A 22,477-nucleotide genomic window follows, 5' to 3' on the forward strand; every position below is an offset into this window, starting at 1 on the left:
CAAAGCATGCTGTAATTTATTGATTAATGCATAATATGTTTAGTATGATTGTAAATGTTTGAATTCTTTCACAATAGAGTTTGGGACGATCCGCTTCTGCTCAAAGGTCCTCTATAATTAGAGTTCCTTCAATTGGTATTAGAGCCAGGTTGTTCTGATTTCGAAATTCCGTTATTGTATTGAATGTCATTTACAGTCTTGGTGGGTTTTAAGTGTTAAGTGTGGTTGTGGATGTTGTTGATGGATGTTTATGGGATAATTGCCTCCGTGTTTAAGCTTTCTTTACTTTTACAAAAGTTAATTTGTAAGGGCCCCTACGTTTTTGGGCATTATTAACTTGCAATCGAGTTTGTATTTATTTTTTGTTTATTTGAGTCGTTCATGATGAAGCTTCAGATGCAAGGAGTTGTTGTCTAGTTCGAGGGAGAAGATGAATCGATGGTCGCATCGTGTAGCCTAAGTTAAACGATCGTTTAGATTTGGCTATGCGATCGTGTAGAAATGTTAAACTCGATCGTGTTGTATTTGCTAAATGATTGCATAGCTAATGCTGTGTTGCGTTGGCTGCTCGATCATGTAGACGCTTGGGGTAAACGATTGCAGAGTATATGATACTCGACGCATGGCATGCGTGCTAAACGATCATGTAGGCTAGCATACTCATCGCAAAGTTACTAGCTACACGATCACTTGGTATACAATACTCGACACTTACTACTCGATCGTATAGACAATCATGCTCATCGCATAGTTGTTGGCTGCACGATCGCATGACATGCGTTACTCGATGTGCATTGCACGATCGTGTGGACTTTCATGCTCATCACATAGTCCTTAGCCACGCGATCATCGCTACATGATCTTTTATACTCGATGTGTGTTACTCGACGATCTGAAGGAGTTGCTACACGATCAAGTGACGAGGCTTCGAGCGGGCGGTTCAAGATCCGGTTTGCCTGTTTGAACCGACTAACTCGATTTTTTTGTAATAGTTAGCTTTTATTTTCCGGTTTTGAGGCATATTATCCCAGTCCATCAATTTTTATTAAATGTACATGTGATGTATGTTTATTTATATGCCATAATGTATGTTCTTGACTGCATGTTCTTGACACAAAGATCTTCAATCTGGACGGTGGAGATTTATTTTGGAATTTTATACTGTCAGATTACAATGAGTACTTTTTATCACCCAAGTGAAATCTTTCTAATTTATCATTTTTTATTGTTGTCATTTGTTGTCAAGATTATTTCTTTAGTTATTCTTTGTGTATGCCTCTAGTTGTTACTAAGGAGATCTCGTTGTAACATATTATTGATTCTTATGGAAATTTTGATTGTCCACGGCTTTTTACTTTAAAATTTTTTGTGTCATGTGCTTGATTATTATTATTGTTTCTAGTTGACTCATTTTCTATTAAATTCACACAAAAGTGGATCACTGATCCTACGAATATAATATTTATTACAACACGATGATCATCACAACCATCTTTCTTTCCCCCTCCATCTTCTTTTCTTAGTTCTTTCATCTTCTTCTGTGCTTATTATTTTTTAGACCTAGAACTAGGAATCCATTCCATATGTGTCATATTTTTATAAATGAGGAAACCGAGATATGAATGGAATGTTGGTTTTTTTTTGTCAGGATCAGGAAGTTTGATGTCAAAATCCCATCTCTATATCCCTCTGGCCTCTATGGATTTTTGTTAGCATGCGAGCTAGAGCTTTTACAAAATTCAGAGTCGAATACGTGGTCAATATGTGTGTGGGTGTGGAGAATTACATTTTTTCTCCCAAAGTTTTTTAATTTAATTTTTATTTGACTCCTAGATTTCAAAATATTACACGTCTAGTCTTTAATTTTTTAGTTTAATTTCAATTTAGTTCATAAATCTCAAATATTACAATTGAAATTTCAAGTTTTATTTCAACTTTGTTCATAGATTTCAAGATTTACACTTTAATATTGATTTTTCACTAAACACTCACTTTTAGTCTTCTATGTAAATCAAAACCTAGGAACCGAATCGAAATTAAACAAAACTCAATTTTCAATGGTAAATTTGTAACATTTTGAAACTAGTGAACTAAATTGAAATCAAACTCAAAATTTAAAGACCAAAAATGAAACATTTTGGAACTTAATGGCTAAATGAAAACGAAACCCAAAACTTAAGCGTATTTTATTTAAGTATTAAACTTTCATTTATATTTCAACATTTTCATTGATATTTTTACATATCTATAGGTTCGACATATGGACAAAAAAAATGAACCGGCATTTTCATTATATCATAAAAATATCCATGACGCATAAAAAATAAACAATACAAAATGTTCACTTATGCAAATATGATATAAATAATATACATCTTAATTTATTTATCGGAAAAAAAATGTTTATTTAGTAAATTAAATATTTTTTCATAATTTGTTCAGAAATTTGTGTCGATAATTGATTTTGTGCATAATTAAACTTTTTAAATTCTAATTTTATAGAAATTAATGACTTTTTTAATTGGATTTTTATTATTTTCTTTGTTAAGTTAGTGGCTAAATTAGTAAACATGTTTAAAAGTTAAAAGTTAGTTAGTCGATTTGGATGAAATTGAAAGGTTAGAGTGAAACGTGATGTACACTCTTTTCCAAAGTCGTGCCAATTTTGTTTATTTTTTTATAAATTGATATTAAAACTGTGATCAGAAAGTTGCATCTTCAATTTATATATATATATATATAAATATATAAATTTAAAGGAAAAAAATCAAGTTTTAAATTTGTAACCTTAGTTAAAAAATCTCAAATCTAAAACTATGGTTAAAATGAGTATACATTAAGTGACATAAAATTCATACTATCATATCTGCGGTTAAAGATTCCATTATCATATTCTAGTGTACAGTTGATTTTCTTTTTTTTTTTTTTTTTTTTTTTTTAAATCTCAAACTCTTAATTTTATTCACTAAAAATATATTGTATGTGTTCTCAATGAAAATCAAGAAATATAAAATCCATATTCATAGGGTTGCACTTTTGAAAAGCTTTTTTCTAGTGTTTTTTCATCTATACTTTGGTAGAAGTCTCTCATTTATTAATTCTTAATTGAAGTCAATTACCCAAAATTTTCTTCTATATTCTTCTCTTATTGTATTTCCTTCAAACAAACTGTGAGTGAGCACTTTTATATTTTCCTCTTCATCTATATCATGTTCATTTCTTTATTCAACACGTCTTCCATTTCCTCTTTCATTTTTTCTACCTACATTTTAAGAACACTTTGAAAATAGCTTGTAAAGAGATTACAGAATAGGCCCAAGAGAAACGTTATTTATATAAACTACATAAATAAATAAATAAATAATATTTGACTTAGTGAAATCATCAATAATATACTTCCTATTTCATATATTATTAAAATAATATATCAATGACATACTTCATATGTAGTAACTCATTAAGGGGTTATTTGGAGCGTTGAGTTAAGATAGAATATATGGAGTTCATATGTTTGTGGAGTTTATATATCTGTAGAGTTTATATATCTGTGTTTAGGATACAAAGTTATTTACGGTCTGAGTTTATATGTCTGTGTTTAGAGTGCAAAGCTGAGTTTATATGTCTTGAGTATCTAGTCTAGTTTTTTGAACTCTAAATAACCTGCCTTTATCATTACTATTTTTGTTTTGAAAATGTTTTATTCAATAATTCTACCTAATATTTAAATTTTTTCTTTCTTTCTTTCTTTCTATTATTATTATTATTTTTTTTTTTTTGCGCAATGAACAACAATTAATTCATTATATTTCTTGTACAAGATATGGTTAAAATAAAATAAGAAACCAAAGAGAAATCAAAACCTTTGTTCCTAATTTTTCTCCATGAATGTCATTATCGTCTTCTTCTTTTTCTTCTTCTTTTAGTTGTTGCTCTATATTACTCTGTTCTAAATTTCATTTAATTAAGCCTCTCCCATCATCTTAGTAGCCAATGGAATGTCACCACATTTCTTCAACAATTTCACTTTCAATTTCTTTAAATTTTGAGGATTATTAGAAAACAAATCTCAATTTTTCACTAATTCTTGGTATAAAATGTTCTACGAATCTTTTTTCATTATATGATTTTTTTCATTATATGATACATACTTTTTGTCTAGATATTTGTCACACTTCTTTGATATGTGAATTTAATTAAATAAAAATATTCTTTTCAAATTTTTACATAAAATATTGCACCTAATAATGTAAACAAAAGACTATTATTTATATAATCAACAATCCTACAACATACTTAAATAGTCATCAGTCTTATAATAGTCAAAAGTGGTTGTCGAAGTTGATTATCGAGATGATTTCGCTAGAGTTTGTAGTTGGAGGTGGTTTTCGGAGCCTAAAGTTGGTCGTCTGAAGGTGGTTGACCGCAACATTTTTCGGTATCTTTTAATTCCTGAAAAGAGCCACAAATCAAAATAAATTTATAATATCGAACTACTCCTATCATTACAAAGACGTAGCAATAGTGGTAGGTCTGGGTCAACTTGCAAGGAAGCGTGATTTGTTTCATTAAGCCAATTTCTTAACTAAAGCAATAAATGGGGGAGTTTTGGTGTGAAAGGAGATAACCATGTGAAACACAAAATGCAAGGGTAAATGTAATCTAGGATAGGGATCTATCTAATTTCTAGAGCAAGAGGGAATCTTATGCAACTTCTATCATAAAATTCAATAATTAAACAAACATTTCATTCTATCCATGCACAACTACTAAATCGATTTGACTTAACTAGTATCTACAAAGGCCGATAACTAATTAAAACCAATTCAATCAAGCGTTCTGATTATTAATTAAGGTTGGAGAGCCATTCCCTAATGAAACTATATAATCTTTAATTATATTGGGTTCAATAGCGTCCATATAGAATTAAAGTTCATATGCACGAAGATTGAGGATTCAATTGTGTGGACTAATTGATTGGATGACCTAATTCAATAATCAATTTGTTCTTTGAATCTAGGTTGAACATGTATTACTAAGATTCTAGACAAGCCTATATAAATTTAAGCATTCACATTCAATCTTATGCTACTGAGGTAAATTCAAGCATAGATAAACACAAAAAAATGCGAGCTCAAAATTAACTAGCAGAGATATGCAATTATGATAGGGTCGTCAGTTGAACACATAAACGCAAATCTAAATTACATCAAGGTTCAAAGAAAGCATAGAATTGAAGGATATCAAATTTAATCAAGAAAATCTCAAGAAATTGAATATAGGAACTCTTGCTAAAAGAAATTAGATAGGAATTACCTAAAAAGTTCATAGACAAATTCAAGATAAAGATTTGATCCGTTGATTACAACCCAAAACAAAATGTAAAACCTAAGCTAAGATGCTAAAACCTTAAGGGAGAAGAAGGAAACTGAAACTCCACTTTGGCCTTCATGAAACCAACCTCCTCCATGACCTAAATTGAAGAGAAATATATATAGGAATCAAGCGTAACATTGCAACACTAATGAGAGCATTGCAACGCTCTTGTCGACACAGTCCTTGAACATTGAAATGGGTGTTGTAACTCTGGTGCGACACTTCGTTGCGTGCGCGCGTTGGTAGTATTCCATTAAAAGTTTGTAGCGTTGCAACGCTCTCAGGTAGCATTGCAATGCTATCCTACATCCATGTGTTCTGCCTTTCAGCGTTGAACAAGGGTTGTGATACTTCGATCAAGAGTATTTTGGTCATTTCTCCTCCTTTGAAGTTTGAATGCTCAAATTATCTCTAAATTATTTCAAATTAACCTCATTTGACTCCAATCGCTCGGTTCTACCTCTTTGGTGCTCAATACTTACAAAATAGGATAACTAACATGTAAATTCTATTAACGAGCCTAAATTAAGCTAGAAATTATAGTTCTTTTTTAGAGCTATCAGTGGTATTGGAGTTTTGTTGAAGTTAGTATGCAATTAACGAAAGCAAATAAAATCATGAAGCACTCTAATTCATCAATTTTAGCAACTAAGATAGCATATTAAAGAACTTAAAATAGGGTTTGATGATATACCTTTGAAGACCTTCTTCAATCCACGAATTCAACTTCAATTTCCACAATAGTTCCTTGTAGACTACCACTTGATCTTTTCTACTATTCTCCAGGACCTTATATTGAATCGTGGGATTCAAAATGAGCTAAATTTAGAGAAGCTTAGAGAGAAGAAGACTGAATTTTCGGGTTGAGTTGAAGAACTCTTCTTTCTCAAAAAACCAGCAACCAAATCAATTTGCATGGCATAAATTCTTAGCCTTTGAACTGATTATTTGTTCACCTTCAGTATGTCATTCATCTTTACAAGAGGATGACCCCTCAAAGACATAAAGAAAGTGGAAACCTTGGTGTTCAAAGTGGGAATTATCCACTAAATGTGAATTTCACATTTTTTAATTGAATTCAAAATTCAACTTAATTAAATTTTGAAATCAAAATTTCAAAATTTATAATTATATATTAATTAAGTAATTAATATATATTTCATTAATTTTATATAAAATTAATTTTTAATAATTAACTATATTAATTTAATGTCAAGTATTAAATTAATAAAACACCAATTCCTTAGACAAGAATCTCTATTCATGTAATTAATATTTAAATCAAATTTAAATATTTTTCAATTCTCCAATTTCGTTTAATTCGATAATTCAACGTGAATTATATGGTATATAATTACTAATTACCTTAATTTGAATTTGAACATTTCAAATTCTCTCATCATCCTATTCTAAGGTTTAATATGTTTATGAACTTGTAGGGAGACCTAATGGACTTACAAATCATAGGCTCTAATGATCCCATATTAACCGGCTAAACTCGTTAACCTAATTAACCAACATTCGTTAACTACCTGGTAACTCCACTAAAACCCAATAGTTGCACTCCTCTCACTGTAGATATAATTGTGTCCACTCGATATAACCATAATAAGTAACTCAACCATTCACAGGTTGTTCATAATAATGATTGGGTCAAAAGTTGTTTTACCCCCAAGATTATATCTTGTTCCTTAAGTCCTATTGATCCTCTAATGAACAATTCGTTTGTGATCCAATCAATAAACCGAGTCCCTCTAGGGCCAATGAGAGAGTAGGGGCCCTTGTTCGAGATCCCGAGTCAGTACTTAAGGAAATAACCTGTCTACTATCTTTAAAAGTGAGTAGGAGTGAATTCTATCTTGCATCCTATGTCCCTAGTTATCTACTCAGTCTTACCCCTGAAATTGGAGGCTTATTGAGTCGGCTCTATTGAGTCAACCCTTACCCATGCAAATCTAAGTATAATCCTAAATAAACAGGAGTTCATAGTTAGCTCAGGATTAAGGTTAGGTTAGTTAGGTCATCGCTTTGAAATAGTCCATTTTAAAAAGTAAACAATGTTATAAAGTAAGAGTGGCTTATTTCTTAGTCCGATCTTATACAAACTCTTTGCATAGGACGCCCCCACTCGCATGTCTCCCCACGAATGAATTAGGATTATTTCGTTCATAGCACTTTATAACAATTGTAACATCTACAAAATGGATTGCATTTGATAGTGTCTCCAAAATAAAATATCCAATCTTATCCGTATACTATAGATCATTTTGACTATTTACTCGAACTTGATCTTCTCTTATATCTCCACATAAAGTTCAAGTACTCATGTAATAGTCATTGATCTTAGTTTATTGGACTTAGGTTATTTCTAAAACAAAATGAGCAATTCAAACATTTAATAATAACTTTATTGAAACAAAATTTAGTAATATGTATATAGATTAACAAAATAAGTTTATTATTTATAAACCACGAATTTTAGGACATAAAACCCAACAAGTTTGTCATTGAATTTTGTCATCGAAGGTGGTTTTTAGAGCTGAGAATTGGTCGGACGAAGGTGGTCATCGAAGATGATTTTCACCGGAGTTTATAGTTGGAGGTAGTTGTTGGAGCCTGAAGTTAGTCTCATGAAGGTGGTATTAGAGTTGGTTGCTAGAGTTTATTGTCAGAGGTGGTTGTCAAAGCCTCGAGTTGGTCGTTAGAGTTGCTCACTTGAAGGTAGTCATCGAAGGTGATTTTCATCGGAATTTGTAGTCAAAGTCTTTGAAGGTGATTTTTTGCGCAATGAACAACAATTTCTTGACCATACATTTTCGTCAAAAATCAAAGTGATAACTTGTAAGCAAACCGATTCTACAATTAGTTTTGGGTAGGAATGCGAAACTGCTAATTTTCTTTAGGTGTTGAATCTATTATATAAGTGATATATTTTATATTAGTTATAGCACTAATATAACTCCTAAATGTGAAGTATATCATTATGTCACAAATGTATCTAATATGAAGTATATCATATTAGTGATATAATTGATACTGATATATCAAGTATATATGTGAGATTTAATTTATTGAGCATATCATTTAATATTATTGTTATTGATATACTTGATACAAAATATAATAATAATCCAACAATAAAACTGCTAATTTTAAGGATATAACCGATTTTTCCACATTTTCTTTTGGGACAAACCTCTATTTTTACTATCTTTAATATACTTGATATATTTACCATTAACCATTCACATGTAACAATGGAATAGTGTATGGATGACGTACTTTGTATTAAGTACATCATTATATAACTGTAACTTACGTATCTAAAGTGAAGTAAACTAGTTGTCTATTTCATAGTGTTAATAGAAAATTTCACGTTTTTCTTTTATTGTAAAAATTTCTACCTACATCTTAGATGATAACATTTTATCATTTATTTATTTATTTTAATATAACAATTGTAGGGATGAGGGATTGAATCTCCGACTTTTAGAGAGAGATCAGTACATATCAATATCACTTAGTCAAACTCACTTTGACATTATTTATCTATATTAAAACATTATTGGTATTCTTATCATGTTAATATTTCTTACCATATATATACACATAAACCACGTAATGCTAAATGACAAAACTAAAATATAGAAAAAGCAAAACCTATCTAGTAAGAATTACAATGATATTTATCTAAACCAAGTATTAGCAAATACAATTAATCAGTTGAAAGGAAAGAGATAGTGAGACCAAACATGGAAAAATTAGAAAAGGGAGAGATCAAGCTTTCTTTTGGCAGTATTGTGTGATTGAGAATGATCATAAAGAGATCGTTAAATATGTGTTTTTTCTTTTTCACGGCTTGAAAGTTATTTACCTTATTGTTTGATTTATCTGCAAATTTTTTGTTTTTAAGTTTTTTTTTTTGTTTTTATTTTAAGTTATTAAGTTTTTGCTTTTAATGTCTTTAATTTATAAGTTCTTAAATTTACTCGTTGTTCCTATCAAAGAGTTATGTCTCAGATAAAATATATATCACAATTTTATGCACCACATCTTGAGTATTACAATTTTTTTTATCACATGTTTAGTATCAACAATTTTTTTCCTACTTTAATAAGAGGTTTGAATTTCAATCTCATTTTTATTTTTCTTTTTTCTTTTTTGTTTAACAATCATTGAGATATTGATTTGCTTCTGCAAATATTTATTTTTTCTATCAATTTCATTTTTCTCAGAGCTACTCTAATTTTATTTGTTCAACAATGGAGTCTTAGATTTGAAGGCATGTGATTTCGTTTCAGAGTGTAAAAAAATTTTCAGTTTTTGTATTTGAAAAATGTCTTCTAAATTTCGATGTTTCCTCTCCTCCACATTTTAATGATAAAAACTACCCGTTTTCGGGTTGTTAAAATGCAATCCTATCTCAAGGGAATTGGTCTTTGGAAATCGGTTTCAATTGATGCGTTGATTCTCGACTATTGGGAGAAAATCCAACCTTTAATCATATCATACTACTTGAAGAGAAGAAATTCAAGAAATTTGGAGATCAGAGATGTTTTTGGTGTAAAATTATGTAAGAACAATTTCTTTTAAGAAATTAATTTTGCATGAACTTTTTTTAAAATAATTAAAAACTTTATTTATACATATCAACCATGCAAAAAGAATTCATCAACAACTTCAATTTTGGATTAGGTATTTGTGTTAGTGGATTTTTTAGGCAAAACCCATTAACTCAATTTTCATTTTCAATTGAAATTCCAAATTTCAATTAAAAGGAAATTAAATAAATATTAAATAAAATAATTAAACTAATTATTTTATATAAAATTAATTTTTATTTAAAATAAATTTAAATAAAATTAAAAATTAATTTTAAATAATTAATTAAACAATTTAATTAATCTAATTAATTTAATATCAAATATTAAATTAATAAAACACCAATTCCGAACATGAATCCCTATTCATATATGCAATATTTAAATCATATTTAAATTTTTCCAACTCTCCAATTTGTTTATTTATAATTATATGTTTAATTATATCACATTTAATTAATGTTTATTCATTTAAACCGAATTTGAACATTTCAAATCCTCTCATCATACTATTCAAAGGTTTAGTCCGATATAAGCTAGTAGGGGGACCTAATGGATCTACAGATAATGAGCTACAACGATTCGAGATTAATCGGCTAATCTCATTAACCCAATTAGCCAACATTCATTAACTACCAGGACCCTCCCCTAAAGTCCAGTAGCTGCATTCTCCTCACTGTAGATATATTTTTGTCCACTTGATTTAACCATAATTAGTAAGTTGATTCTTCATGGGTGGTTTGTAATAACAACTGAGTCAAATTACTATTTTACCCCTATAAATACATCTTGCTCTTTAAGTTCCACCGATCCTCTAATGAACAATTGCTTTGTGGTCCAACCAACAAATCGAATCCCTCTAAAGTCTTAGAGAGGGTAGGGCCCCTTGTTCAAAACCTGGATTCAGTACTTAAGAGAACAACCTATCTACTAACCCTAGTAGCGGGTAAGAGTGAATTTCGTCTTGTAGGACTATGTCTCTAGCTATCTATCCAGTCTTACCCCTAAAACGGGAGGCTTATCGAGTCGGTGATGTTAAGCCACTCTCATTTATGTAGATTAAAGGATAATCCTGATTAAACAGAAGTTCATAGTTATCTTAGGATTAAGATCAAGTTACTTAGGTCATCGAACTAAAACAATCAGTCTTAACAGTAAACGATGTTATAAAGTAAAAGAGGTTATTTCGTTGTTCAGTATTATGAAAACTCATTGCATAGGATGCCTTTACTCACATGTCTCCACATGAATGATTCAGGATCACATCGTTTGTATTACAACTATTGTAACAATTACAATGGCTGCATCCATAGTGTCCTCAAGATAAGATACATAGCCTTATCCTTATACTATAGATCGTTTTGCTACTACTCGAACTTGATCCACTTCTATGTCTCTACATAAAGCCTAAATATTCATGCTATAGCCAGGGATTCTTAGTTTATTGGATTTTAGATTTAAAAAGGTGTAATTCACATATTCAATAACAACTTTACTAAATAAACCTCAATAACATCTTTATTGTAAAATAGAATATGTTTAATGTTTACAAACCACGAGTTTCAGGACATACAACTCAACAAACTCCCACTTGGACTGAAAACAATTTTGAGCGTGAGAGAAAGAACATAAATACAATAAACTAGGGCATCATATACCCCTGAATTCTCCCATTTTCCCTAGATTTATATAACCCATAGTCCTAGATTTACTAGGTTACTTTCAAACATTTAGCTGAGAGGTTCTTTGCATATAGATTAGCAAAGTTGTCTTCTGTGGCTATCTGCGTGACGATCACATCTCTTCGATGTACTATCTCCCTGATGAGATGGTATTTGCGCTTAATATGCTTTCCGCATTTATAGCTTTTGCGCTCTTTGGAATTTGCAACTGCTCCACTATTATCACAATAGAGAGTGATAGGCAAATGCATGTTTGGCACCACTTCCAAATCTGTTAAGAACTTTCTAAGCCATACTGCCTCCTTTGTCGCTTCGCATGCAGCCACATACTTTGTTTCCATAGTGGAGTCAACAATATAGCTTTGTGTTATACTCCTTCAAACTATAGCTCTCTGTTTCGAGTGAACATTGATCCCGAAGTTGATTTCCTTGAATCTACATTGGTCTAAAAATCAGAGTCAGTGTATTCTGTAAGGATCAGATCCTTACCGTCATACACAAGCATATAGTCTCTCATTCTCTAGAGATACTTGAAGATATTTTTAACGACATTCTAATGATCATATCCATGATTGGACTAAAACATGCTGACGATTCCCACTACATAGCATATGTCAGGTCGTGTACATAACATGGTATCCATTAGATTACCAACTGCTGATGCATAGGGAATACGTTTCATATCCTCAACTTCTTGAGGTGTCTTAGGATACTAGTCCTTAGACAGATGAATTCCATGCCTGAAAGGTAGTAAATACCTCTCGAAATTCTGCATTTTATATCTAAACAACATCATGTCTATTTAAGATGTATGTGATAAGGCTAGCGTGTAGAGATGAAAACCCTATCTCAATAGAAAGCACAAACCAAAACTCATTATTAATTTGGGATGCTTGAAATACCCATACACTGAGCAATTCAGAAATAATACAGAGACCAAAGACAAACAAAAATGCCTATTGACCTAGATTAAGCATTCTTAAAAATCACAGAAAAAGGATAAAAAACCTTTAACTTTGAAGAACCAAGTGAGAATCCGATTCTCTAATTGGGATTTTAAAACACCACCAACAACCTTCCTATCCTCTGAGAAACCTCTGGTAATTTTTGGTTTGTGGGAACCAATTGAACTGGAAAAAAGAAAGGGAAGCAGATGAATTTTCTTTGAGAGGAGTTAAAAGGTCAGAATTGTTCTGTGCATAATTTTTCTCTTTTCTCCTTTGTGAACAAAACCAATTTTTTTATCGACCAAGATAGAGAGGGAGAGAAATGTGGAGTCCCTATGTAGGAGTTATCAAATTAATTAAATTAATTATTAATTAATCATTAATTAATACTAATTTAATTAATGATTTCATTTAAATCATATTAAATAAAACATTTCACATAATCTATAGTTTTAATTCAATCAATTTAATTATTAAACTAAATAATTATTTAATTTTCCAATTAAATTATCTCCAAATTAATTTAATTTGATTTGGCTTACATTTGAATCATATTTAATTATATTTCTCTTATAACCTATAATTTTAATGTGCATCAAATACACATTAATTTTAACATATTGTTTCAAAATGAATCCAATTCATTAATTTTGAACTCCTTCAAATATTTAAACTCTCATAAATTAATTTTAAATCATATCCAAAATTAAATTTATATTATAAAGTTTAATTAAAATATAAACTTTATGTTATAATTCATCATAATATATTATATTATTTCCCTAAATGAATTTGAACATTTCAAACTCTATTCAAAGCATAGTTACCTCAATTCCCTTTACGAGCTAGGAAGGGAAACTCATGGACCTACAAATCAGAAGCTCCAATGATATGAGATTAATTGGCTAAACTCAATAACCAATTAAACAATATTCGTTAATTGTGGATACACTCCACTAAAGATCCATAGTTGCACTCTTCTCACTGTAGATATAATTCTATGTTCATATATGTAGACCAATGATAGTAAGTTAGTCTTTCATCATGGTTCATAACACCAGCTGGGTTAAATGACTGTTTTACCCCCGAATTACCTCTATATCCTTAAGTACCAGTACTCCTCTAACAAACAACCTGTTTATGGTCCAACTATTGAACAGAAGCCCCTCTCGGGCCAATGAGAGGGTAGGGCCCTTTGTTCAAGTCCCAGAGACACTACTTAAAGGAGCATTCATCTACTTAACCTAAAGTCGAGAATGAGTGAATTTCATCTCATGAAATTATGTTCATGGTAGAGGAAATATTTTGGATTTGTTGATATTTTTCTATGCGTCGATGGTCATGCATTGATCATGTGTTGATGGTGCATGCGATGTTCAATAAGTTGAAGAATATGCAATGTGTGTTAATCGTGTATGCGATGACCATGTGTTCCTGCCACAAGTTTTCTTACTCTCTTGCCAAGTATAACGAGAATACAAGTTTCTCGGGATGATCCAAGGTTGAACACAAGGACTTGCAACTAAGTGATGTTCATAAAGTAATGTGTTTGAGGCGACAAATAAAAATAAAAAGAAAGAAGTTGATTGCTATGCGCTACTCCTACTTCTAGCTAAACAGACTGAGGAATTGAAGTTTGACTATGAGAATTGGTAGAGATGCGAAAATTGATAACACGTAATGAGATGCATGGAGAAGTAGAGTTGGGAAGAAATTTCACCAAGTCATTAAGTTAGGTCACAAAGGTAATCCTAGCTCGCCACACTAACGCATCATACACCTCTCGGTGGTCAGCCACATACTTGTATCTCTATAACGCATGGTTGCATTGAGCATAAGATTATTCCTATCTCTTGGAACATTGCTTACTTTGCTTAGTGAGCTCCACTACTTATCCTCTTGGGCAGTTAGTTATAGCTACTCGGCTTATAGACAAGCATTGTGATAGCCTCGCACTAAGCAAAGAGGACTGACACACTATACTCATGCAACGTACACCTCTCGATGGTTTACTACATGCGTCATATCTCTATGCCACATGATTGAGTATGCGATAACTCTTGCAATCTGCACTTAGCTCATTGGGATGAAAGTAAAAGATGGTAAAGTAGAAGATGATGATGAAAATGATGTTGAAGGAACTAAATAGATGTATTGATTATAAAATGTATTAATATCTTAAGCCAATATGTAATACAATACAGGGGTAAGAAGAATGGTGGAGGGTTAGATGTAAGCAATCTTTTGCTTCCATCAGATGTGTGTCAAGGCTACTAGTGATGCCATGGATGGGCAGTGGAGTAGTCTCTCTCCAGCTCTATCTTCGACGAATCTCCAGTCGTCAATCAAAAAAGGTTATAGGAATGAAGAACAATCAAAGACTGTACTCATACTCTCGCTTGTGATCACAAGAAACTGCCTAATGTAGTGTCCTAGATGCTTTGAATTTAGGCTTTAAGGCTCCATTTATAGACCTCAAACGTCGACAGCATTGGTAATCCTGCTCTGAGTCACTGCCTTCACTGACGCGGTAGATGAAATGTCATCATGATCTTATCTCTTTGATACTCCCAAGGTATGGGTTCATGATTGTTTCTTCTGAAGCATCAACGCATCCCACCCACTTTGTGATCAACATTCTATCATGGGTATCACTCTGTAGTTGAGGAATTTCATGCGACGGACTTGCCTTCATTAAGATCAACACATGTGATCAACTTTGTGATGGTTTGGGATCAATGCATGCGATCAATTCCTGCGACAACTACAAAATAGAAATTTTGACGCAAAATAACGTATGATATAGGGTTAGCAGGGATTTTCAGTGTTGATCGACGTAAGCTCATTATTCCATATGAATTCTTAACAATATTAATACATACTCTGATCATCAACCCTCATAATTCTAAATAAAATATTGCAATAGCTTGTATTTCTACAAGCTATTAGTTCCCAACTCCCTATTCTTGTCCTCAAAATGGTAGGCTTATTGAGTCGATGAACTGGCCATTCTTATCCATACAAATCAAAGGACAATTCTTCATGAACAGGAGTACATAACTCACTCAGGATTAAGACTAAGTTGCCTAAGTCATCTTATTGAAATAGAAACCTAACTAGTCAGTGAGTTACATCTTGTGGTTATTATTTCGTGGTCCAATCTTATGCAAACTCACTGCATAGGATACCCCCACTCGCATGTCCTCTACACGAATGCGTTGGATTATTTTGTTTTTCTCGAATAAAAAGTGAGTCATATCCATAGTGTCACCAGGATAAAGTTGAAGGAAATCGGATTCGCGATTTCCATGAGCAATGGAACAAGATATTCCAAGTCACAATCATGAATGAACAATTCATTTACAGTCAATGTCAAACAAGTGGTTATACAATTAAAATGCATAAATTACAACATGAACAACAAATGAACAAGGAAGAACTCTATGAACATTTGTCGCCTCATCTCTGCGCTCCTTGCTCACGAACGCTCGAATAATAGGAACCTCGAACGCTCGATCTACACGACTACAACACCACACAAACACAGGACGAACACTTTGCACTTGTCCTCAACGATCGTCTCGGTCACGATCTCCACTGCAACAACGAACAGCCTCCACAGTACCACGAATGGCCTCCACAGAACCTCGACGATGTCAAGTTGAGTCTGACACCACTAACAAGGCTACCTTGGTATTCTTAGTGTGAGAATCTAGAGTGTGGGCTTTGTTCGGACTTGGAATGAGGCAGACGAAAGAGGAAACACCGATCACGTACACGACTGGGAAAGTGGGAAATAGTAGAGACCTATTGTATAAGTTGATGCCAATCATTTAGATAAAGCTATGCTATCGTCTAGCAAAAGCTATGCGATCGTTTAGCTCATCATTTAGCTTAGTCTGTTGCCTACAGACTCTACACGATTGTTTACTTTGGGCAAGCGATCGTTTAACAAAACTATATGATCGTTTAGTAAATACAGCACGATCGTTTAGCTTGCCACTACACGATTGTTTAGTTCACTCAGCCGTCATTTAGTAAATCTGTATTTACTTGACGACTCCGTGAGTTTCTTTTGCGCGAGAGCGAAAACTCAAAACTTTTCATAAATCTTCTTTTCAAAATAGGAAAACCACTTTCCTTTTAAAATCACGGCTACCATGAATCCAATAACCACCCACTAATTTAGTTATTAAAGAAAAAGAATTAATTATCCAATAATTAATATTATTATAAATATAAATGATAACCAACTTATCATACTCTATTTATAACCTATAGTTTTAATATTTCATCTCATGAAACATATAAACCATAGTTCTTTTTCTATTCCATGGTACTTAATATAAATCTCATTTACATCAATCCTCCACTAGATGTATCACATACATCAAACCGATGATATCATATATAATCAAAATACCTCTTCTCAATTTGAACATTTCAAATCAACACCAAAAACTGATCCTCAATTGAATTCATTGAGCTACCAAGGGGACCTCATGTACCTGTAGATAGAAGCTCCAACGGTACGTGAATAACTGACTAAACTTTTTAGTCATGGGATCCACCATCAGTTAACTGCCAGACACACCACTAAAGATCGAAAGCTGAACTCTCCTTACCACAAATATATTACGTGCCTATCTTAACCAATCAGTGGTGTGACAACCCTTTACAGATCGCTCATAAGTACAGCTGAGCCAATAACCGTTATGCCCCTGTAGTTACATTTTTCTCCTTAAGTACCACTGATCCCTCTAATGAACATAAGTCATAGTCCTACTATGACTGAGTCTTCTCTTCCAAAGAGAAGCTGTGGTCACTATGTTCAAGCCTCGAAATCAGCCCTTAAGGGAGCAATCTCTCTACTTATCCCTGCTTCGGGAAAGAAGTGAATTCCATCTTATGGATCGAGTTTCCAACTCCCAGATCAGACAAGTCTCCAAAAAGGTAGGCATGTTGAGTTGGCAATCTGGCCACTTTCACTCATACTAATCAAAGGACCACCTTCAAAGATAGGAGTTCCCAAAACACTCAGGATTGAGATCATGTCACCTATGGTCGTTTAGGTGAGATGCAATTCTCTAGTATCAACAGTGTTATATACAGAGTCTAATCATCTCGTGGTCAAGGTCTTATACATACTCTTTGTATAGGACACCCCCGCTCGCACGTCTCCACATGAATGGTTAGGATCTACCATCTGTAGTAGTTTACAACACTTGCATACCTCTACAAAGCAGGTCGTATCCGTAGTGTCACAAGGATCAGGTATCCCACCTTAATCCTTATACTACAGGCCTATTTAGGTTATCATTTAAGGCATGATCCACTTGTATATCACATATACATACTTAAGTTCATATAAGATAACCAAGGAACTTTGTTTATTGGATATGAGTTAATGCCAGAATTAAATTACACTTATTTTATTCATTAAATAATGTGTATCTTTACAAAACAACGAGACCTTGGGAGAATTAGGATACCAATCCCAACAAAGGTACCAGCCTTATCTATATACTGTAGACCCTTTAGGTTGTATCTTGAACACTGATCCCCGTATATCTCCGCATACAATTCATGATTCAACAGTCTAGGATGTTAGTTTATTGAAGTATGGTTACATAGGCAAGATAAATACAAGATAAAAAATAACTATTTATTGAAATAAACATTAATAACATTTTATTAAAGATCGGTCAAATTTTACATTAACTATCTACAAGTTTTATGGCATAAAACCCAACATAGCATTCTGTTCTTGCAATACGAATGATTTGGACTCCACAAACATACTGAGCTTCTCCTAAATCTTTCATTTGGAATTAAGTTATTAGCCATTTCTTAACGTTAGCCAGGAATCCTACATCAACCCCAATGAGTAGGATGTCATCAACATACAATATTAAGAATGCTACAGTTTTGTTAACAATCTTCTTGTAAACACAAGGTCGTCAATGTTTTGTTCAAAACCATAAGATTTGATCACAGTGTCAAACTTTATATTCCAGGATCTAGACACTTATTTTAACCCATAAATGGATCGTTTTAGCTTGCAAACTTTTTGCTTTTGACCATGTTCAATGAACCCCTTGAGCCATATAGATACTCTCCTCAAGAGGGTCATTAAGAAAGGTTATATTGACATCCATTTGCTAGATCTCATAATCATAAAAAGTGACTATGGATAAGAGTATCCTAATTGACTTTAGAATAGCAACAGGAGAGAAGGTTTCTTTATAGTCTTACCCCTTCTTTTTGGTAAACCCTTTTGCCACAAGTCGAGCCTTAAAGGTCTGTACCTTACCAGTTTGACCTCGTTTCCTCTTGTAAATCCATTTGCAACCAATAAGTTTTACCCCATCCGACTGATCTATAAGTTCCCACACCGAACTGAAGTACATAGACTACATTTCGAGGTTCATGGTTTTGATCCACTAGTCTCAGTCTACATCTCCCATTTCCTATTTAAAGGTCAATGGATCCTCTAAGCCACCATCAGGTTGAAGGAACTCTTACTCAAGAGTACCTATGAGCGGAAGTGGATCTTTCCAATTCATTGTGACAGAATTTCAACATATACATTCAAACATACAGATATGCATTCACAACCCTAAATTACTGACATGCTTAGAGAATCAATAAATAAGAGACCAAGAGATCATACTAGTTGAAGACTTTTTCTTCACAGCAAATGTCGCTTTCTCTGGAACGGCAAGCTATCGTTCAGCAAATCCCAATCTTCTACCACGAATAGTCTCCACACGAACAACAGGAAACAGAGACGACAGCATCACTCGAAGCCTTTAGTATTCTTAGAATGAGAATCCAAAGGGTGGGCTTTGTTTGGATTTCGTAGAGGGCAAGAGGAACGGAGATCGTATACAACGATCAAGCAAGTGGGAGAAAGGCTCATCTATCGTATAGACAAAATGACTGATCGTTTAGGTGAAGTATACGATCATGTAGGAAAAGGTAAGCGATTATCTAAACAATCGTGTAGGAAAAGCTAAGCGATCGTTTATACTTTATACGATCGTCTAAACAATCATGTAGGAAAAGGTAAGCGATCCTTTCCTATAAGGCCGGTGTCTCTCCTCCAAATTAATGTATCTCATACATAAAGTTAATTATATCATATATAATTAACTAGTTCAATTATATCATATATAACCGAACTCCCTCTTGTCAATTTGAACATTTCAAATTGACCCAAAAACTGATTCTCAACTTGTATCCAAGCTACCAAGGGGACCTTATGGACCTATGGCTCAAAGCTCCAACGGTACGTGAATAACTGACTAAACTCTTTAGCCACGATATCCACCATCCGTTAACTGGCAGGAATTCCACTAAAGACCGATAGTTGAACTCTTCTTACCATAGATATATTTCTGTCTATTGGATATAATCAATTATCAATACGATGACCCTTCATAGATGCTAGTAAGTACAGTTGGACAATTTACTATTTTGCCTCTTTAGTTACATCTCGAGCCATGAGAAGGTGTGTGGCACCACATTGTTCAAGCCCCGAGATCAGCCCTTAAGGGAGCAATCTATCTACTTACCCCTGCATTGGGGAAGAAGTGAACTCTATCTTGTGTAGCTGAGTCCCTGCTCCCAAATCAGACGAATCCCCAAAGTTGTAGGTTTGAGTCGGTGCTCTTGGCACTCGCACCTGTGCAAATCAAAGAACTTCCCTCAATAGAAGGATTCCCAACTCACTAAGGATTGAGGTCATGTTACCTATGGTCATCCTAGTGAAGTCAAGTCTCTATCATTAACGGAGCTATATGGTGAGATGTTAACACTTCATGGTTAGGTCTTATACAAACTTTTGGTATAGGATGCCCCGCTTCTATATCCCCTACACAAATGATCAGGATTAGACCATCTGTGACAAGTCACAACACTTGTAACTATTCCACAAAGCAGACACGTCTGTAATGTTACCAGGATAAGGTTTCCCTCCTATATCCATATTCTACAGACCATTTTGGTTATCACATAAGACAAGATCCACTTGTATGTCACTACATACATGCTTAAGTTACATAAACACAACTAAGGATTTTAAGTTTATTGGTTTGTGGTAAAGCAAATAAAACATCTAAATGTGCAAAGTCAATAAGTGAAATAAATATCATATATTATACATCACAAGCATTCGTACAAAATGTGTTTACAAACTACAGGAGACGAGACCTTCGAGTATCAATCCCAACAATCTCCCACTTGTCCTAAAGCGAAACGGGGTGTACAAAAATAAGTACAAAACAATAAAATAGGGCATAAAAACCCAGTATAATAAAATCTCTCACTTGCTCTAGTCTAGCCGCGACCGGTCCCGTAGACCCATGCTCTGAAGATGATTGTGAAACACTATAGTCGTGAGAGCCTTCATAAATGGACTAGCAACATTTTTCTCCGAGGCGATCTTCATGACGATCACATCTCCTTGATGCACTATCTCACGGATCAAATGATACTTCCATTTTATGTGTTTGTTGCGCCGGTGACTCCTGGGCTCCATGGAGTTCGCCACAACACCACTATTGTATCAATAGAGGGTGACGGGCCTAGACATATCTGGAACAACTCCAGCTCTGTCAAGAACTTCCTGAGCCAAACGGCCTTTTTAGCAGCTTCACATGTCACTACGTATTCGGCCTCTATCGTGGAGTCAACGATGCACCCTTGCTTAGTACTCCACCACACTATAGCTCCTCCATTAAGAGTAAAAATTGACCTTAAAGTGGACTTCTCAAAGTCCTTATCAGTCTGAAAGTCAGAATCTATGTATCCAGTAAGGATCAAATCCCTAGACCCATACACGAGCATGTAGTCCCTCGTTCTCCGAAGATACTTGAGAATGTTCTTAACTACTGTCTAGTGACCCTAGCCTGTATTAATACCTACTGACTATTCCCACAGCATAGCATATGTCTAGCCTAGTGTAGAGCATCATATACATCAAACTGCCAACGGCAGATGCATATGGGACCCGTCTCATCTCCTCAACCTCTTGAAGCGTCCTAGGACAAATGTCCTTAGACAAAGTGACTTCATGCCTGAAGGGTAGTAGGCCCCTTTTGAAGTCTTGCATCGAGTACTTGAGCAACATCTTGTTAATATACAATGCGTGAGGCAGCGCTAGCACTTTGTTCTTACGATCCCGAAAGATCTGTATACCCAGAACTATTGGGGTTGATGCCCTAAAGTCTCGTGTCTTGTAGTTTGTACGAACACTTGTATTGTATAATATATGATATTTACTTCACATCTTGTATTTTTCTCAATTGCTTGTTTTATTTGCTTTACCACAAACAATTAAACATAAAATCCCTGGTTATCTGTATGTGACTCAAGCATGCATGTGGTGACATACAAGTGGATCATGTCTTGAATGATAATCAAAATGGTCTGTAGTATATGGATATAGGAGGGAAACCTTATCCTTGTAATGCTTCGGATGCAGCCCGCTTTGTGGAATGGTCACAAGTGTTGTGATTTGTCACAGATGGTCTGATCCTGATCATTCGTGTTGGGGACATACGAGTGGGGGTGTCCTATATAAAGAGTTTGTATAAGACCTGACCACAAAGTGTTAACGTCTCGTTATATAACACAGTTCATGACAGAGACTTCACTTCACTAGGATGACCATAGGTAACATGATCTCAATCCTGAGTGAGTTGGGAACTCCTATCAATGAGGGCGGTCCTTTGATTTGTATCGGTACGAGTGGCTAGGTCACTGATTAAAACCTACCATTTTGGGGATTCGTCTAATTTGGGAGCTGGGAACTCAGCTACACAAGATGGAATTAACACCTTCCTCGAGGCAGGGGTAAGTAGATAGATAG

Source organism: Benincasa hispida, chromosome 1 (genome assembly GCF_027475165.1).
Source record: "Benincasa hispida cultivar pf3 chromosome 1, pf3_genome.v1.1, whole genome shotgun sequence".
Lineage (NCBI taxonomy): Eukaryota > Viridiplantae > Streptophyta > Magnoliopsida > Cucurbitales > Cucurbitaceae > Benincasa > Benincasa hispida.